The sequence below is a fragment of the Thamnophis elegans genome, chromosome 2 (assembly GCF_009769535.1).
Source record: "Thamnophis elegans isolate rThaEle1 chromosome 2, rThaEle1.pri, whole genome shotgun sequence".
Classification (NCBI taxonomy): domain Eukaryota; kingdom Metazoa; phylum Chordata; class Lepidosauria; order Squamata; family Colubridae; genus Thamnophis; species Thamnophis elegans.
In genome coordinates this window covers 139,229,735-139,247,164 of record NC_045542.1, presented here as the reverse complement: position 1 = coordinate 139,247,164, position 17,430 = coordinate 139,229,735, and the positions used below count along the sequence as shown (strand labels likewise).

Below are 17,430 nucleotides of genomic sequence, written 5' to 3'. Positions count from 1 at the left end.
GATAGCTTTGCGGGTACTGTAGCTCATTAATTGTGAAATGTTTGCTTGGTGGAAAATAACACTTGCTATCTTGAGGGCCAATGTTGCTATTAGTTAGCATGAAACATTACCTTACCCAGCTGGTTTTGAATATCCTGAAAGACCAGCCAGTGATTAACTTAGTCTATTTTGTTGTTGTTGTTATTGCATTGGCGCTGTTTGGGACATGAAGACTTGTGAGATTTTGAATCTCTGGAACAAACGCAACTTGGTGCTGTAGCCTGCCAGCGGCCAACTGGCAGCAGATTTGGACAGTGAGGAGGTTGGGGAGGAACATGGGCCAGTCCTGGAGTCTGGTGAAGGCTCTGATGAGGGATCTGTGTCGGAGGCAGAGAGGGGGCCAAGGTCATATTACAGTTATCAGCTGCCTTTGGAGTCGGACATCAGTGAAGCAGATGAACAGCTGGAGCCTGTTTCCAGTCTGCGCATACACAGAGTTGCCAGATGAAGGGAACAGCTAAGGAACAAGGGTTGACTAGGGAGTAAGGCCACAGGTGGACAGTGAATGGCCCCTCCCATAGGGAATAAAAGAGGAGCAAAAGGGGAGTGGGCTTTTGCAGGAGACAATCAGTTCATTCCTGCATTCTTGCCAGGTATTGGGGCGCCTGAAAGATATTGGCCTGGCCATTCTCCAAGCCTGATAAATGTCGGTAATTGTGTACTAACCTGAAACACTGAGGGACAGAAAAGTCTTTGCTGGAGAGGAATTCACTGTAAATTAAATAAAAGGGGTTTATCGGGACAAGGACTGGGCTTCATGCTGCTGGGGAAGCCTAGGTCAGAACACTTGGTTAGCCTTAGATACCATGAACCTTGATTGACTTGAATGTGCACACAGATAACATTTGGTGTTACCTCTCAGGCACAGCGGTGTCCAGGAGGGGGGCACAGAGGCATGATGATGGACACAACTGCATGGTCAAAGTTCTCTCCCCTTTATTATATGAGGTGCGCTTGCAGCACACATACAAAGGGAGTGGGGCTTCCATCTGTGGATGCCGATACCCAAGCCACAAAATGTCCTGGACTGTGTAGTTTTCATGTTGATTTGATGGCTGCCATTTCTGGGACCACAGAGAAAAGTGACAGTTGCCTTGGAATTTAAACAAATGAAATTCAGCTGCCTAAAACATTGTATTTCACTTCAATAGTATTGCTGAAAGTCTTACTGGGAATGGCTCATTTTTGGTATTGCTTCTCAGATTATTTTCCCACTTCTGCTGATTTATATAATAGTTTAAAAATGTTGCATTTTGACATTTGCCGTTTTTTTTTGTCAGCGTGGCGTATCTTGATTGTACTTTTGAGGTCCTTGCCCTTTACTCTCCACGGTTTATACTTAAGACGATTATACTGTGTGAAAAGAGAATATTCTTTGTCTCTAATGGATTTCAAGTTCAGAGTGCCTTAGCCCGAGCTTTTTATCAACCAGTCTCTTTTTTCCCGATCATGCTTATTATATTGCTGTCATTGTTATCCCCAACTATGGCCCTTTCAGGCCATTATCCTTACAATGGACTTGTGGTTGTGATTATTTGTAATGAAAAAATGGTTGAAAGCTTTAGAAACAAATGAATGAAACCAATAGGCCTTTGCTTCCATTTTTTAGTCCCAGGTAACTTCTTTATTATTTATCCTTCCAGGTTCCAGACATTAAATGTATTATTATGTGTTAACTATGTACTTTTGGCACTGCCAGAAACTATATCAGGAATAAATGCCTAGGGAGATTCTCACTGCTCCAGGTCATAGTTGTTTCCAAAGTGCTCTATTTTAAAAAAAGAAAGAAAAGCAACTGGATTGATTTTTTTTTTTTGAGAAATATGTCTCACTTCTAGTCTAAGAAGCTTCATCAGTTGTGATCTGTGTCCCCCCACCACCACCATATGGTCACAACTGATGATTCTTAGAGGAGAAGCAAAATATCTTCTTCCTCAAAAACCAGTCCAGCTGCCTTTTTAAATAAAAGTGTGTGATGTAGAACAAAATGAATTCGGTGTAGCAGTAGCTGGATTTTTGCTTCAGGTACCAAAATGTCTTCAGCAAGCTATGCAAACAAGAAAGCAACAATCAAAATAGAATAAACATGATTCCATTTGGGGATGAGTGGGAAAGGATAATGGTAGTTCTTGAGTTAGTACTGTAATCGATCCTACCCATCTTGGTAGTTGTAGACAATCATAAAGCTGAGATTGACCCAATTTTAGGACCTTTTTTTGCAGTAGCCATTAAATGAATGCCACGGTTGTTAAGTGAACCAATGGTTTGCTATGGGCCAGTTTTGCTTAAAACCAGAAGTAAATACCACTGCAAACGTCTGTAAATTTGGTCCGGTTGCCAAATGTCCTCACATGACATGGCAGATGGGTGACTATCAAACCTTTAAACCCAGGTCATAAGTAGCCCCCATGTAAATCTGTTGTAACTTTGACCAGTTGCTAAGGAACTGGTTGTTAGTCAAGGACTATCTATACAAACTCAGTTCTTTTTTTAATGTGCTACATTGCTCAGTCTTCATTTTAATTCAGGTGTGCCACGTCTCAGCTTTGCCCAGTGATGCATTGAGGAAAAATATAATTTTGATTGTTGGCTTTTGATTAAGGAAAGTTTTAGAGATATAGTCAAGATCCACCCTACCTTTCAATCTTATGGGTTTGTTTCATCAGCCATCCTGTATATCCTGCTCATTTTATCTTCTTTATTTATTCCTGCTAACTGAATTCATAACTGAAGGAATTTATGTCTGTGTTGTGAATCTGATTGTCTAAACAAATCTTGCTTATATGTTGTATATTAAGTAACATATGGCAATTGAGGGTGTCTAGACATTGGGAAAAATTAAGAAAAATCTAGAGTACAGGTGCTTAAATTCTGCAGAAATGAATAAGATGTACTTCACTCTTCCTTGGAACTGTGCCCATTGTCAACATAGATCTATATTACTCCTTAAATATATCTTGCTTTATGAAAATTACACACCGAAGCAAAAGCCACAATTTAAGTAAATAAACAGTTGATTCATTATCAGAATGAACATGGAATGCTAAATAATGAATGTCATATTTGTTTAGCTTTTATTACAGAAAAAGTGTCTGGAAGATTCATGTCAGCCTTTTTAAAGGAAAAAAATGGCCATACAAAGGATTTAATCATTCATTTCAAAATTGTTTTAAATGGTTTGCAATCCTGGATGTTTTATTGCTGTTTGGAGCTGTATATTATTGACTCTCTATTTGGGTAGGATTCATCTGTTTCAGCATTTAAATTTTAAATTTTACTTCATAACTGATTCCTCCTCCCATTTCAAACAGAAAAATATTCTCTGCTTCTTTTTTTAAAAGTCTGCAATTGAGCTGAATAGTTTTTCGTAGCTATGCTATTCTTTTGTCTGTTGACTAGTCCAGGTTTTGTAGAGCCTGAGGAAAAACTTTTCTTTGTTTCACAAAGCATTGATAGCAAACCTTGTTGCTGTTGTTTTTAATCAATTATGTTTCCTCTTGCCTACTGTTGTCTAATTGGAACCCTATTCATTACTTACTATTTTTTGATACTTTAAAAATAGCAATAATATTCAAAGCATGAGATGTTTATCAATTCTTGCAAAGGAAACAAGACACAATTTATCAGGAAAGAGCAGCAGCTTGAAATGGCCTTTATAAAAATGATGGCGTTCATTTTGTAATAATGATAGTCTTCAAACAGCATAATAGGTATTCTAATGGAAACATTTTAACAGTTGTCAGTATAGTTGCATATAGTTCATATGTCATTCTACAGAACTGTGTTTTCCCCCCGGAGTTGTGAATGAGGTAAATAAATCACAGACTCTTCTGGCTCTTAACATTTGAGGTGGTATCTCTTTCAAAACAGCCAGGTCTTCACCGCCAATTTGAAGCTTAGTGTTATAAGACGCTTGCAGTACCATATTTCTGAACTCTCTTGTAGTAAAATATATAACGATGTCTCGAGGAAGCTGCTTCTGCTTTGCCAGCCAGGAGTTAACGCGGTAAGCTTTGTCAATTTGCCAGCCTTGGTTGGTCCCTGGTCTTCCCATCAGGCGGTCAAAAGCTTCCGATAGGATCTGTTTCAGGTTCTCCTGTTTCTCCTCACGCAGCCCCCTTACTCTTAATGCGAACTCCATTTGTCGGTACTGTATCATAATAATTTCTTTTTCAGCATTTTCCACTTTTTGTTCCACCACCTCTGTTTTCAATGTCAAGTTAGCATTGGCATCATTAAGAACCTCTAGAGTATCTTCCACTCCAGAAATATGTTCTGTTAATACAGTTACAAGACTCAGCATGTCATCTCTAATTTTATCAACCTTAGCCTCAAATTTCTCATACAACTCCTGTTTAAGTCCTTTTATTTCACTTTTAATTTCACTTTTAATTTCTTCTTTCATTTCTTTTATTTCCTCTTTTCTCTCCTCTCTATTATCTCTAAATTTATCTTCCATTTTAATTGTCTGTGCATTAAGAGCCTCGCTTAGATTACTCAGAAAAAATTCTTTCGTTAACACATCCCCAGCAGGGGGCGTAGGAAGCGGAGGCTGCAGCTTTGTGCCAGGCACTGAGGATGTGCCCCTGGAAGTAGAGGGTGACGACTTCAAGTTAATATTTGGTTTTGAGGCCATTTCAAAATTTGTCTGCCTGCAGTTAATAAAACTGTATTGCCTAAATATGCAGCTTTAAGTAAAGAGGCTTTTATTTTGAAGTTTAAGGCTTGGCAAAAGTTTCAGTGAGTAAACATTGTAACAAGACCGTTCAACAGATTCATCACCATTTAACTTCCAAATAAGCAAAGTTAATGAAGGAGTAAAATTCTTCTATTGTGAAACCAAAACATATGATAAGCTATCTCTTTTGTTTTGAATTCTTTTGGAGTCTTGTGAGAATTAGCAAAAAGTGTTCGTTATTACCGGAGAAACCAGCCTGCTCGGCGCCATTTTAAAAGCCTCTGAGTAAATAATTTTTCGGAGGAGAAAAAGAGAAGAAGCTAAAATGTTGATAAGCAATTATTGTCCTCGCAGTAAACGGATTCAGCTCGTGATAAGATTAAATCAAACAAAACTTAGAGCAGAGTGGGAGAGACCTACTTTGTCCTGCACAAGGCAGTTTGAAGTTCCCAGCACGGACAGCCGTTCTGCCTTGGGCTAGCCCCCCTTTCCTTGCAAGCACAAAAGCTGCAAAAATCGAAGAGCATTTGCCAGCAAAACAGTTTCTTCTTTCCCTCTTGCCTGAAGGATAAGAAAACCTGATAAGACGTCAGATGGAAGATCCTCTAAACAGGTACGTAGCCAGGAATTCGGAGGCAGCTGATTTTTTGCTGCCTTCACCAGTAGGCTCCTCCCAGGAAGTCTTTTTTGGCCGAAGAACTCAGAAATCGTCAGATACAGTATAGATGGGATGCACCATTCGGCATCATATTTACATTTGATAAGCAAAGGTACCGCCTCAACTCTGTATGGAAAGCCCGAGATTTTTATTATAATATATTGAAGGCCGGACACCCTGCACCATCTGGACCTAGAGAAAGACCACAAGAAGGACAGGATAGACAGCAAACTATACAACCACCAGACAAGATGGAGCATCTCTCTTCCCTAGAAGTGCAAGGTGCTATGGAACCAAGACCTAGCCGCATGACTACTAGACGTATGGAGAAACAAGCTAAGAAGCAACAGCATCAACAATCATCGGCCATCGATCAAGGAACTACAACAACAAATCTGGAAGCAGTGGGAGGAGCTAGACCTAAGGTTAAACAGGCCGTGCAGGAAGCTCTAAAAACGCTTCAACCAACCAAAGATGACAACTAAGATTTTAACATGGAATGTCAACGGACTGAACTCTCCACAGAAGAGGAAGAAAATATTTCATTATCTTAAACAGTTTAAGAACGATGTAATTTGTTTGCAAGAAACTCATATCAAGTCAACTGATCAAAAATATTTGATCAACTCAAAACTTGGTCAACATTTTGCAGCTTCTGCTATGGAAAAGAAGAATGGTATAGTTGTATACTTAAGAAAAGATATGAAAGCTGAATTAATAGAAGCAGATCCCTTCGGAAGATATATTGCTTTAGACTTAATCTTAGAAGGGAAAAAGACATTACTTTTGGGAATTTATGCTCCCAATCAACAGCAAGATAGATTCTATAGAAATCTTCATGCTAAATTAGTACAGTGGGACTATAGTTCCTGTATACTATTGGGTGACTGGAATGGAGTGATAGACACTAAGAGAGATAAGAAGATTTCCCGCCTAAATACCAAGATGCGAGCAAAGTTACCCAAATCTTTCTTTGACATTATGGATGATTTTGAATTGAGAGATATCTGGCGAGAAAGAAATGCAGAGGAATATGACTTCACTTTCTTCTCGGACAGGCATCAATCCCTTTCAAGGATTGATTTCATTCTAACCACTAATGATTTGCTTTCTAGGGTCAAGAAAACAAAGATTGCAGCTAGAGTCCTTTCGGACCATAACCCAGTTTGGATGGAGTTGGGAAGGGTAGTGCAGGCAAGAAGGTTTTGGAGACTGAATGAAAATTTATTTAGATATGAAAACTATATTAATGATTGTAAAAAATTACTATCTGAATATTTTGTTTTGAATATGAATAAGGGTACATCTATGGAATTTGTATGGGATGCAAGCAAAGCGTATATGAGAGGAGTTTTGATGAATATAAATAAAAAACATAGAAATAAGCAAGGGTTAAAACGAACAGAACTGGAAGAGGAAATTAAGAGAAAAGAGCTGGAGTTAACAAGGAAACCAGACGATACAAAGGTTAAGGAAGCTATTAACATATTAAAATCTCAATTTGACATGTTGATCTCTGACCAGGTAGCTACTAATTTATTATATGCAAAACACAATACTTTTTGTAATGCAAACAAACCTGGCAGATGGTTAGCTTATCAGATTAGGAAAAAAAGGAAAACTCGAAATATATCTAAACTGATTTACAGAGGGAAGGAGGTGTTCCAACAGGAAGAGATTCAAAAGGCTTTCTGGGAATTTTTTACAGAACTGTATAAAGGGGATAAAATTAATGGTTTAGACATAGACAAATATTTAGACAAGGAGAAAATACCTTCAGTTAGAGAAGAACACAGGCAAAAATTGAATCAACCAATAACCTCGGGGGAAATCCTGCAGGTAATTAAGCAATTAAAGCCAGGGAAAGCACCAGGTACAGATGGCTTGACAGCGGTTTACTACAAAAACTTACAGTTAGAAATGGTAGAACCTCTTAGAGAATTATTTAATATGATTCAAACGGAAGGTAAAGTCCCTCCATCTTGGAAGACAGCGTTTATATCTTTGATACCCAAAGAAGATCAAGATACTACTCAACCCAAAAATTATAGACCCATTTCATTACTGAATGTAGATTATAAAATTTTTACTAAAATATTAGCAAATAGGTTAATGTTGGTCATTCAACAATTGATACATACGGACCAAACAGGTTTTATACAAGGGAGACAGATGAAAAGTAATGTTAGATTAATTATTAATGCATTAGAATATTTGGGAAAGAACAACCAGATCCCTGCTGCGTTTATATTTTTGGATGCTGAGAAGGCCTTTGATCGAGTTAATTGGCAATTTCTGTTGAAGATACTGCAAAAAATGCAGATAGGAGATAATTTTTTACAGTCAATTAAAGCAATATACCAACAGCAAACAGCACAAATCATAGTCAATGGAAGTCTGACAGACTCTTTTCAAATTGGAAAAGGTACAAGACAGGGCTGTCCTTTGTCCCCATTATTGTTTATTATAACTTTGGAAGTATTGTTGAATAAAATACGGGGCTTGGATGGTTTAAAAGGGATCAAGATTAGGCAGCAAGAATATAGAGTCCGCGCTTTTGCGGATGATTTGGTCATAATATTGGAACAACCGCAGGAATCCAGTATGGTTTTAATGAATATGATTAATCAATATGGTCAAGTGTCGGGCTTTAAAATAAACTTAGGAAAAACCAAAATATTAGCTATAAATATGAATATTAAACAAAAGGAAGAATTAGGAGTGATGCTAGGATGTGAGGTAGTTAAAAAAGTCAAATATCTTGGAGTTAACATTTTAACTTCAAATGGGAAATTATATAAGCATAATTATGAACCACTTTGGCATAGCATACAGACAGAGATGAAAAAATGGGAGAAATTGCACTTATCTTTGCTGGGTAGGATAGCGGCAGTGAAAATGAACATTTTACCAAAATTTTTATTTCTCTTCCAAATGTTACCTATACTTAAAAAAGATGCGAACCTTTTAGAATGGCAGAAGGGTATCAACAAATTTGTGTGGGCAGGAAAGAAGCCGAGGGTAAAGATGAAAATAATGCAAGATATACGTGAGAGAGGAGGATTGAAACTACCTAATTTAAAACTATATTATGATGCAGTGGCATTATCTGTAATTAGTGATTGGATTCATTTAACCAAGGATAGAATATTGAACATTGAGGGACACGATCTGGTATTTGGTTGGCATGCTTACCTGTTATTCAACAAAAAATTGGATAAGACCTTTAAAAGTCATATTTTAAGAAATGCTTTATTGCGGGTCTGGAAGAAATATCAATATAAATTAAATGACAAGATACCCATGTGGGCAATTCCTAGACACGCAATTGAAAATATGAATACAGCACAAAAACAGGACAGAATTACTTACAGACAGCTTCTGACCTCGGAAAGGGGGGTATTACAATTAAAATGTTTAGAGGTATTAAAAGAGGAGAAGGTAGTTCAAACATGGTTCCAGTATGGGCAATTACAGGCTAGGTGGAAAATAGATCAAAAAATTGGTTTTATTCAAGTTGAGGATAATCTGTTTAAACAAATAAGAGATCAAAGCTTAATGCATATAAAGAGGATATATAATGTATTAATACAGATGGATTCGGAAACAGAATTAGTTAAAGATTGTATGATAAAATGGGCTCAAAATATTGAGGAACCAATAATGTTGGATACATGGGAAAGAATCTGGGTAAGAAATGTGAAATTTACACAAGCTCAAAATCTGAGAGAAAATTTTTACAAGATGTTCTATAGATGGCATTTAGATCCTAAAAAGTTGGCTTCTATGTATCCGAATGTACAGCCTAAATGTTGGAGGTGTGGTTCTCTCGATGCTACATATTATCATATATGGTGGACCTGCCAAAAGGTTAAGGCATTTTGGATAAAAATATGGTGGGTCATGCAAAATGTTTTTAAAAGAAGGATAAAGTTTAGTCCTCAGTTATTTTTACTAGGTATATGTACTGATTTTACAGTGGTAGAGACCAATTTGACTCTGCACCTGATAACTGCAGCAAGACTGTTGGTGGCGCAATATTGGAAGAAGGAAGACTTGCCTACAATCCAAGAATGGACATTGAAAGTAACAAACTTAGCTGAAATGGCTAAAATATCGGCATATCTCAAAGATCATTCAAATGAGAGATATAAACGAGACTGGAAAAAATGGATTGACTATATACAAAATAAATACGGGACTAAGAAATTCCAGTTAGCCTATGCTTAAGATCAGAAATGATTTAAACTGTTAAAAGTCAGTTCAGTAAGAAGAAGCTAAGGTCAACCTAGAATGTCATTAATTTCTTTATTTCTTTTTTCTCAATAGATTTTAGACTGTGTTAGTTAAAAATCCATACCGTGTACGGGTTCTGGGAAGTCGGGGGGGGGGGAAGGAGGAGGGGGGGTGGGGGGGTGGAGGGAGGGAGGGATACACACAACAAAAAAAAATAAAAAAAAATAAAAAAAAATAAATCACAGACAACATTTTACTTCAGATATTAGGTATCCATTGGCCATTCTTAGAAAAATATATGTTTGCAATTAAATTAAGCAGATACTTTTAAAAGACACTATCAATAATAATTTCTATTTTGAATAGAAAGTCCCTTATTCTAGTAGCACTGGTAACATATTCTCAACATTTCAACTTAACCTGACATTGTTTTTTTTTTTTTTTTTTACTATGGCTTTTAAATGTTATATTTTTATTGCCTATGGTTTTTAAATGTCATAAATATGTTTATAATAATATAAATATAAATGTTATATTTTTATTACTATAAATATTATTATATTTGAAAAGAGAAGGCTGAAGATTCCATCAAGTCAAGTTTGACTCCTCATGACTTCAGGAGTATGATGATTGAAGATTTTCTCAGCATAAAAAGATAAGCTTGTCTAGAATGTGTTTTTTTTTCCTTTTCATTTTGGGATCTAGATTGCATCTAGAGGTGGCGCAGTGGTTAAATGCAGCACTGCAGGCTACTTCACCTGACTGCAGTTCTGCAGTTCGGCTGTTCAAATCTCACTGGCTCAGAGTTGACTCAGCCTTCCATCTTTCCGAGGTGGATAAAATGAGGACCCAGATTGTTGGGGGCAATATGCTGACTCTGTAAACTGCTTAGAGAGGGCTGAAAGCTCTATGAAGCGGTATATAAGTCTAACTCCTATTGCTATTGCTATTGCTATTCCTGTGGTACAGGGACCATCCTGTCCAACTATTAACTGGCCTCAATAGATGTTGAACAGATCATGTCAACCTGATAATGCTAGTTTCTGTGACCTCAAAAAAGATTACGAAGAGTATGGTTGGAGGAAGCGATTTCCTTTCATTAAGGATGTGATGGGTACAGTGATGGGTAAAGTAAAGGTGGGAAAGCTGAAAGGTTGGAAGGATTTTCCGGTTATCATTATCTATACTGGTGACCAAGAAAGGGAATGTTAAACAAATCAATGGTTTTAATTTGATGTATCTTTAAAAAAAAATAACATGTGGAATAGACTTCAGAATGGAATATTCTCTGGAAGGTTGCATTTAGAGTTCAAAAGCTCTCTTTGGGTTGTGTTTTGTCTGGTTTTATTCACTGACCCAAGAACCAAAGAGGTGATTCAAGAGAGTTGAATGAAAACCCAGTATATGTAGGAGAAGAAAAAGCTGGTTGGAAAGTGGGGTTAAATGTGTCATTGTTTTGGAATCAATGCGTTATTACAAAACACCTCAGTTGCTCGTGAATTCCTTTGACCCATATCTAATGCCAGTTTAGCTTTGACTGTTAGTTGCAGAGGTGGGTTCCTACCAGTTCACACCAGTTCGGTAGAACTGGTTCGTCAAATCTACTGAACCGGTTAGAAGAGGTTCCACCAGCGGACCCAGAAAGCAGGCCACACCTACAGAAGAGGTTCCAAAAAATTTTGAAACCCACCACTGGTCCTTGGATAAGATTATTCTATACTATCATGCTCATATTTATAAAACTCAGTGCCTCTGTGAAAGGTAAGGATGACTGCTGCGTTTGTGGTGCAATCAGAACATTGCGTGTGTTGAAGTTGTTTTAACGCAAACCAAAGATGCCTTTTAAAAAACAAGTTTACATCATATTCTTATGCATGCCAGTGCTGTGTGTGAGGTAATTTAAGGTGGTTCTGACAAGTGTCACCAGTTTGCCTGTACTTGTATGTATGAAGAAGTTATAAGAGCAACAAAACTGATAAAAATTGCAGTTAAAATTGTTGTTAAAAGCAATATATGTAATGGAATGCATGGGTGAAATTGAGGAAAGGGTAGAAAAGATACTGCTTTGGAAACAATCAGATAAGAGGGGCAGGAGTCCCCAGTTGCTTAATGGTCAGAAAAAGAAATGAAGGAAGGACCAGCTCTAATGGAGCAAGCAGTAAAAAGTGGGGAAGGAAGTTACTTTCAAGGCTTGCAAGATTCTATTAATGGTGATTTCCAATAAAGTTGATTTACTGCCTCTGTTCATGTTTCCTATCTGGTCTTGCAAGTCTGGAAGTACGAAGTCTCTGCTCTCCACTTTTAATTGCTTGTGGGTACTTTCTTAGGTTTTTTTCTCTTACTGTTATGTGATTGTGGGTGTCCTTCTCTTCTTATTTGATTGGTTCCTATGCAGCATCTCCTCTCTCCTTTCCTTAAGGACACCTGTGCATTCCTTTACAATATCTGTCAGGGTCCCAAGTAATAGATCAATTGCAAGGTAGAGTCCTCAAAGAATAGCTTTATTGGAAATATTATATTGGTACATACCTGGTGAAAACCCAACTCTGAGAGGCCCCTTGGTTTTCACCTAATTAAAAGTAAAAGTTTTCCCCTCAAACCCAAACTATCAGTCATCTGGCCCAATCGTAGTAGCGTCCACAGGTCTGGTGACATCATTCCTCCTTCCTCCGGCCAGGTGTGAGAATGTCCTTGGTACCCAGGGGAAAGTATTTTATTTTGACCAGACAGCCCCAGCTATCTCTAATCCCCCCTCCCTATCCCTCACTCCAGTGTGGCAACACTGAAGCTCCACACTGGCTTCGGCCAGGTCAGCAATATCTGAATGTTTTATGAAACGATCTAGGATTTCCCCACCACCCTCTATGAAAAAGGTCCTTTGTAAGAGTCTAATCAAGCATCTTTCTGATCACAGGACTCCCTGTACTGATTGATAGATTGATTATATGCTTAATTGGTTGAGTGATATTAAGTTAGATTTGACTTTTGGTTGCTATGAACAAATGCTAACCATCTTGATCCAACCCTGAGAGTAATCTGTAGGTCTTCCAAGGATATTCCAATCATCTCCTTGATTCTCCCCATCCACCTTATGCAATCTTTTTCTTTCTTTCTACTTCCCTCAACCCTTGCCAAGAATAGTTGCTACTTTTGTAGTTTGTCATTCAGTCCTGTCATAATCCTGAAATATGTGAGTTTCTGTCTCTTGGTTATCTCTTCAAGGAAACTGTCAGGCTTTATATGGACCAGGGTCAATAATTCTCTTCCTCTTGGAGTGCATGAATTATTGGCCAACCCTTCCCAAGCCATTCATTCTCGGGTGTTTATCTCCATCTTATTCCACTATGATTATACTTTAATCCTATTTAGTGAAATTGCAGCGATACTGGCCTTTTGTCGGTAATGCTTTTCAAACATCCTCTCCCCAAAGGTTAAGTTGTTCACATTCAGATACCAATTGTAATCATACATATTAGGTGATAGCGTAACCTGGAATTGGAGTATAATCTGTATTTGCATTAATCTTCCCCCTTTTACATCTTCAATTGCAGGGAAAATAACAAGTGAGAGAGGTGTTAATTTCCGTTGTAAATGTCACGTTCCTTCCTATGATATAGATTTGTTCTAGGCGAAGCATTACAAATGGATAAAATCCTCAGTCTCCAGGGTCAGTTACTTAGTAAGAAAATATACGGGTGGGATTCGGTGAAGAATTCCACTCCCTACAACAAAAGAAATTGCATAATGTTTACACAGGGATAAGCAGAAATTAGCAAATATCTATTTAGGATTGGGAGGTGGATTTTTTTTTCTACAGGACAGAAAATTGCAGAGAAATACAACCAGGTTTCCAGGAAAGATAATTTCTTCCCCTGCAGTATTAAATACTTTTTTTATTGTTAATGTACTAATGTACTCTCTGATAATAATTTCATTGTTTTTATGCTACACTGTAAAATGAATGGCATTTAGAAAGATATTCTTGTTTCTTGCCTTCAAATATCGTTGCAGAAACTAATGAAATACTCTTGTGCCTCAGTGGTGGATATGCAAAGCTGAAGAGCTCAAAGAGAATGTTAATTAGATTAATGCTCATTTTAATAGGGAATTGAATATATTTCCTTGTCTGGTATTCATCTGTATAGAAAAGCTGGTCATAATATCTTTTCCCACCAGTATTTTATATTAAATGCCTACTTTCCTATAGAGGCATTGAATAAATTTTGATGTTGTGAATCTTAATGTTGTAAGCTGCCTGGAATACATGTGTGTGAGCTGGTAAGTTGCACACATGCACATGTGGGGACGCAGTTTGCATTATGGGTGTTGGCACGCACCCATGCTATTGCATGCGTGCCTTCGCATTTTTGGCACCCAACAACAAAAAGGTTAGCCATCACTGGACTAGAAGATCTCCAAAATCCAATTCAGTCTTGGGATTCTATTATTCATCTTCCTGTTCCACATAATATAATAACAAAGAGAATGGTAACCCTTGGGATGCAGTTGGACAAGAAACTTGCTTTCATACCACTGACAATGAACCTTGAAATTTCCAGCACCAGTCCTATGTTGTTGTTGTTGTTGTTGTTGTTAGTTGCAAAGTCGTGTCTGATCCATCATGACGCCATGGACAACATTCCTCCAGGCCTTCCTGCCCTCTACCATCCCTCAGAGTCCATTTAAGCTCACGCCAACTGCTTCGATAACTCCATCCAGCCATCTCATTCTCTGCCGTCCCCTTCTTGTTTTGCCTCAATCATTCCCAACATTAGGCTCTTCTCCAGTGAGTCCTTCCTTCTCATTAAGTGGCCAAAGTATTTAGCCCTATATCTCAATACTAAAAGTACCAGTCGTATATCTCAATACTATTTATATTTTTGACTTTTTCTTTCTTTGTTTTACTCTTATTTGATTGGGATGGCCTGCAGAAATGATTAGCAAAATATGAGCTCTAGAACTCACTGTTTGGGGCAGAACTGAAGGCATACCTCCCTAAGGAGGCATGGCCAAAGATTAAAACAGGTGCAGATATAACTTAAACAGATGGATTTGGTGAAGCTATAGAAAACAGATTACTAAACATGCTATAAAGATTTGTTTTGTGATTCCAATTTGGAGGAAACAAGAAAGTAGGTAACCAAGATTGGATAAACCAATAGCAGAATGGATAATTAATTGATTTTTTTCTTAATTGGACATTGGATTAATTTTGTTTTGTTTTCCTATTCACCATTAATAAATAATCTCAATAGTCATTCACTGCTTTGGGATTTCATAATGATAACTGTTCTTATTTGTGATGGTGATTCTTTAATTCTCCATGACAGGGAATGGGAGGTGCTACAGTTGGGCTGTTATCAGTGCTGATTGGTCCATAGACTGAGAGAAAGTGTTGTAGACACACCTCTACTCCTTTTGCCCAGTTCTTCTCAGTCTATGGTCCAATTAGGCTGATAGTTCTTTAGCTAGTGTAGAAATTGTGAGAAATCAACTAGTTGACTATAATAATTGGGTTAATTCAACTATCTTATCTAAATTCCAAATTTAACAAATTGACTATAGTTGCGAGCAAAGGGGGCATCGTTTATTGCAGCCGCCTTGCGGGGCGCTGTATCGTCAGTCCGGTAATCAGATCTGGCAGCCGAAAGATTCATGTGGAGAGCTTTTTAAGGTAAGAGGGCAACTGGCTTCAAAGATTGATAGATTGAGGCTCGCGTGGCTGTAGCCCGTATATCGGGAAATGCCGCTTTAATTTAAAACTAAAATCCACTAAAATCCACTAAATCGCAGCTTGCCAGTCACCACTGTTTGCATCTCCTGCTGTAGATAGCCTTTGAGTGCCACGTTAGCCGCTGATTGCCCAGACCGAGTGTCTGACCTGCCACTACTGCTCATAACATGAGTGGGCGGCCATTGGAAGAGTCGGGTGGCCATTTTGGGCACAAAAAAGAGCATGGTGGCCATTTTGTTGAGAGCCATGAGGTTCACAAGGGTTTTGAAAGCTGTGCTCTTTTTTGTGCCCAAAATGGCCCCCCGGCTCTTCCAATGTTGTCCATAAGGTGCCCTTTCACGTCTATTAGGAACTGTGATATTGTTCATTGGGATAGTTCCCTGGGCACAACTTCGCACCAGGACATTGCAATGGGCCTTAATCCCATATCAAAGACAAATGATGAGCAATTCACCTTTGGCCATACCAGTGTCTCCACGGGTTTGCCTGTCGCTCTGGTGGTGGCTCCCTGCAGCACTCACCTGGGGATCAGTGTAATCCTGATAGCACCAGACTGGCCCAGGAGACCGTGGTATGTTGTCTTGATACAACTTTCCGTGTCTCCATCTTGGAGAATCCCCAGGGAGGAAATCTGTTTGTGCCAGAGAGTCTTGCTATACCCGGAGCACTAGTGGCTCCAACTGACCACCTGGCACTTGAACGGGGCCTCCCGAGGGAAGTGAACATTTCTGCTAGAGTTATCTCCACTTTGGAGGCATCCAGACAACAGTTGACCACAAGGATCTACAATGCCACATGGTCGGGTTCATCAGGTGGTGCGAGTCCATATCTCCATCTGATGCTTTGATACCACAGGTCCTGGAATTTTTCCAGGATCGACTGGACTTGTCCACAACACATTGCACCGTCAAATTGCAGTGCTTTCGACTGTCCTACCCGGGGAAGGTCAAGTTCCCTTATCACAACTACTGCTTTCAAGCGGTTCTTAAAAGATGCAGCAAATCTGGCCCCTCCAATCATACACCAATTCCCAATGTGGGATTTACCATTGGCCCTTCAGGCACTGACCCCCATTTGAGCCCATATGCACAGTTTCTCTTTCCAGCTCTTGACTCTGAAAGTCGCATTCTTAATAGCCATTACATCGGCCAGGCGCTCGGAGCTCTTTCATCTCGAAACAACTTGTGCATTTTCCATCAGGACAGGGTAATCCTAAGGTTAGACCCTTCTTTCCTCCCAAAGATGAACACTCTTTTTCACAGGGTGCAGGATGTAGTATTACCCAATTTTTGTCCAGCTCCATCCCACGCAAGAGCGGTCTCTGGCAGAGGTTGGACATCCGTAGGGTGCTGAGGATTTATCTCAGACGAACGGCTTCGCTTCATAAGTCGGAAGTGTTGCTGGGGTCTTTCCAACTGGCCACGCTGGGAGCTAGAGTCACTCCAACCACCATTGGCCAATGGTTGAGGAGAACTATCTCCTTGGCCTTCGAGACAAAGGGTAAGACTTTGCCTCAGGATAGTACCGCACATTCAACTCGAAGTGTGGCTACCACAGCAGCGTGGGCGACTAGAGCACCCTTTGAAGATATCTGTAGGGTGGCCTCTTGAGCCTCCCCTACTTCCTTTATTCGTCACTATAGGCTAGATGGTTATGCATCAGCTGAGGGGTCCTTTGGATACAGAGTGTTGCAGCAAGTAGCTCCTACAGCTGCTACAGATTCATAACTTCTTCCCCACCCTATGGATGGTAGCTTGGGTACGTCTCAACTGTAGCACCTCCCGCTCCCTGTCATGGAGAATGAATGTTGGTTCTTACCTGAATGTCGCTTCTCATGACAGTAGCGGGAGGTGCTACATCCCACCTAGTTAGTTGTAGCGGACTGCCCGGGGATGGGGTACCCTTCTATTCTAGATCATCGTACTCCATGTGACCTTGAGGAAAAGGAGCCACATCTCTACTCCAAAAGGAGTAGAGCTGTGGCTGCAACACCTTCTCTCAGTATGGACCAATCAGCATTGATAACACCCCAACTAAAGCACCTCCCGCTAACGTCATGGGAAGCGATGTTCAGCTAAGAACCAA

At 39.1% G+C, this 17,430-nt stretch overlaps 1 protein-coding gene across 7 annotated transcripts in view; it reads left to right on the top strand.

Annotated features, from left to right (window-relative positions):
* The window catches only part of PTPRG (protein tyrosine phosphatase receptor type G), a 731,369-nt gene that overhangs the window by 185,131 nt on the left and 528,808 nt on the right, over window positions 1–17,430 (top strand). The window lies entirely within an intron of this gene.